The sequence below is a fragment of the Carcharhinus amblyrhynchos genome, unplaced genomic scaffold (assembly GCF_965287045.1).
Source record: "Carcharhinus amblyrhynchos unplaced genomic scaffold, sCarAmb.v2.hapA scaffold_38, whole genome shotgun sequence".
Taxonomy (NCBI): Eukaryota; Metazoa; Chordata; class Chondrichthyes; order Carcharhiniformes; family Carcharhinidae; genus Carcharhinus; species Carcharhinus amblyrhynchos.
Window position 1 is genome coordinate 4,805,688 of NW_027649779.1, and position 3,642 is coordinate 4,809,329.

The 3,642-nt window shown below is 42.6% G+C and overlaps 1 non-coding gene across 1 annotated transcript; it reads right to left on the reverse strand.

The window, feature by feature from the left end:
* Positions 1 to 2,772: 2,772 nt before the first annotated feature.
* Positions 2,773 to 2,854, reverse strand: trnal-aag (transfer RNA leucine (anticodon AAG)). The gene has a single exon. It is a non-coding gene; the product is annotated as a tRNA-Leu (tRNA).
* Between the last annotated feature and the right edge of the window lie 788 nt (positions 2,855 to 3,642).

Genomic DNA, 3,642 nt, shown 5'->3' on the forward strand with positions numbered 1-3,642 from the left:
AGAAAATAGATTACTTAAAATAAATAAGCACGCAAATGTCTATGATATTTCATAGACATAGAGCCGTAGAGTTCCTACAGTTCAGAAGAAAGGTTATCTTGGCCCACCGAGTCTGCATCCCACCCAGGTCCTCCCCTCTGCCCTATCCCCATTAGCCCCACACATTTTCCATGGCTAATCCACATACTCAAAAGGAAAATAACGGGCAATTTTTGCATGGTCAATCCAACTAATATGATCAGTTGTAATATAAATGAGGGACGGGTTTTGTGCAGTAATACAGAGAAGGAGCCGAATGCACCAGATATCGATACAGCACCTGTACTAATATGAATACAGACTGGGTCCAGTTCAGTCATTACTGAGAGAGTGTATACAGTGTATTACTAACCAGCGTGGTGTTTTCTCATCTAAATAGAGGCAAGACATACTTAGTTTTGACAAAGACAAGGTCTTTGTGAAGGGTAAAACGTGAAGGATAAACTTGTATTTGGTGAATAAAAAGTCTGAAATACAATAAAAAACAGTTGACTAATGGATAAATTAACATTTTAAAGGGCTTTCATCAGCTTCTCTGGTGGTTTAGTGTTTAGGAGTCGGTGCTCTTACCGCCGTGGCCCAGGTTCGATTCTCGGTCAGGGAATGTAGAATTGTTGCTGTACAACAATCCTGCGTTACTTCCCAGTCTGCAACTGTCAGAATCAATATTAGGGAGGTTTCCTTGTTTGCGTCTGAATTGGAAAAGTCACATGTGAAGAACCAAAAAGAAAATAAGAGAGCGATAGGCGAGAAAGGGCTGATGGTACAAAATGCTGATACGGGTTAAAATCTAGCTGTTAATGGGGGAAAATTTATTGTTTCTACCGACACAAATATCTGCACATCTCGGTCCAAAATTTTGCTTCAATGACAAGAAAACTTTTAATTGAATGAAATAGTCAACTCTCTCACCCCCAGTGAAGTGGAGGCAGTTTTCACTCAGGAACCAGTAAGTGTGAGTTTACCAATGTGGGAAGGAGAAAGACTCAGTTCGAGCGGTGACATTGCGGGAGGAATGGAGAGCTGGAGTTCGCCCAGAAAAGCAGCAAAGTTTAAAATCAATGGCGTCCAACGTTGGATGGTCCATTAACGGTGATAATTTAATGTTATTCAGCAGAATCACCACAGGATGGTTTATCACAAATTGACACTAATACTTTGAATGGAGTGAACTGCAGTAACATTGAATGCAGTAGAAAGGGCAGCACGGTAGCACAGTGATTAGCACTGATGTCTCACAGCGCCAGGGACTCAGGTCCTCGGGTCACCGTCTGTGCGGAGTTTGCACGTTCTCCCCGTGCCTCCGTGGGTTTCCTCCGGGTGTTCCGGTTTGCGTGTCAAAGATGTGTGGGTTAGTTTGATTGGCCATGCCAAATTGATTCTAATTTCAAAGGGATTAGAAGGGTAAATCTGTGGGTTTACGGGGAATAGGGCGTGGGTGGGATTGATGCGGGTGCAGACTTGATGGGCCGAATGGCCTCCTTGTGGAGGACCCAAAAGAGGTAATGCAAATATACATTGTTTTGGATGAAACAGCAGGTCAACTAAATGTATTTTCACTGCCATGTAAAAGCGGACCTGACATCGGCACTGAAATGTGATGAGGTTGGAAAAACTCAGGACGTTACATGGCATGTGTGCATAAGGAAACAAAGATAAACCTTCATCTCCATCACCTTTCATTAACATTGGGAATGTTTAGAAATAGAGGAAGTTTTTTAAAAAGCGAAATCCAACAAAGAGGAAATAGAACAACACCTGGCAGGGTGGAAATTGCGGTGAGTACTTAGTCTGTTGCAGTTTGTGTCAATTGATGTTTGAAAACAGTGCGAGACAAAATGCAGGACTGTTTAGCAGAGAGCGCAGAAAACCAGCAACGGGATCCTGCCGAAACCCGGGACCTTTAGATCTTCAGTCTAACGCTCTCCCAACTGAGCTATTTCGGCTGACTGGCAGATTGGTAGCTTCCATCTCCCAAATATCTAAGAGAGCAATGATTTCTGCCCATTCGTTAATGCATCATTTTCAGGTGTTGATCTGATTTGCTTTAAACGTCATGAATACTTTTTTTTTTCTCGAACATGTTATTCCAAAACTTTAATGCAGTGGGAAACATCATTATTCATTTTGACAGGAGGAACCAGCAGAGACAATGTAATATCAATTACTGTGGGCAAAAGATGGGCTTCTGGAGCCAGTCTAATTGTTTCTCCAGTAAACCGGATCTGCTTGCCCTGAGGTCATCACCCTGTTTCTGTAGTACGGTGGTTATCACAAGACCCAGATTAATTCTGTAAATATCTGGGTAGAAATGGGAATGATGGGATGTGTACACGATCCGATTTCAGTTTCAGTTAGAAAAATCAAGCCCATCACCTTAATTCTTGGGCAGGGAAAACAGTCTCACTGTTTGTAATCCTGTTATTTATCTCATGATGTGGAGACGCCAGTGTTGGACTGAAGTGGGTACAGAAAGCATTCTCACAACACCAGGTTAAAGTAAAACAGAACAATTTGAATTACGAGCTTTTGGAGCGCTGTTCCTTCATCAGAGTGTTTAACTCGGCAGTCAGAAATTCACTGTGTGTGTGTGCTCTCGAAAGGGGCCACTTGCACACACTGCTTTACCCCAGCAAATTGTAAAGTTGGTAATGTTTCTGTTCGTTGTTCTTGAAAAAAAAAACACCTTACACATTCCTGCGTTCACTCTGAGCCCAAAAGTCAAACCTATTTTGGCAGCGGTGGGATTCGAACCCACGCCTCCGAAGAGACTGGAGCCTTAATCCAGCGCCTTAGACCGCTCGGCCACGCTACCACGTGAAATATTCTCACAATAATGTTATTTGATGATAATGTTACTGAAATTCATTAAAAGCAATGGAGCTGGGAAAGACCATCAGGAGGATTGAGCCTGTTCCTTCACTGATTCAGGTAAGTCTGAACTGAGTAACAAACAGAAATCATCTGTCCTTCTCTTTCTGTGTTTGTTCTTGAACTGTTTTACATGTGAAATTTCCAGCTCTGATGGAATCTTGCAAACCTCACTCGGCTGATTCTAGTAGATCTGCTTTCGATCAGAGAGTGAATCAGATCATTACTAATGGTTTGCGGAGATCAAATAATCTTATTTTCCTCCGCGGGAATGGAAACCACGCAACAGTGAGGAAGGGCTGAACACAAACCATTGAACTACCAGAGAAATCGGTGAAAAGTGTATTTCAAACTGACTTAACACAAATCCCTTTGCTTCTTGTTTTCATCTCAAGTTTTTTCCACTTCTGACACGTTCCTCTTTCAACATGTCCTGTTTGGATGGAACGTGATTGTCTCCTTCAACCAATAACAACACCGATTGAGCTGGGTCATGGAATTGATAGTGAGGTGAAATGGTCTCATAAACTGCTGGAGCTTAGAAGTGAGGGGGGAATCTGATCGAGGCATCTACAATTCTACATGGGTTGAAAAATAAGGAAAACCAAAACTTTCTTCTTATGGGGCAATCTATGACAAGAGGTCACGTGTATGGTTTGCGAGCCGGTAGATTTAAAACTGAGATGAGGAGGGACTACTTCTCGCACATGATGGTGCATTGGGGGAACTCGC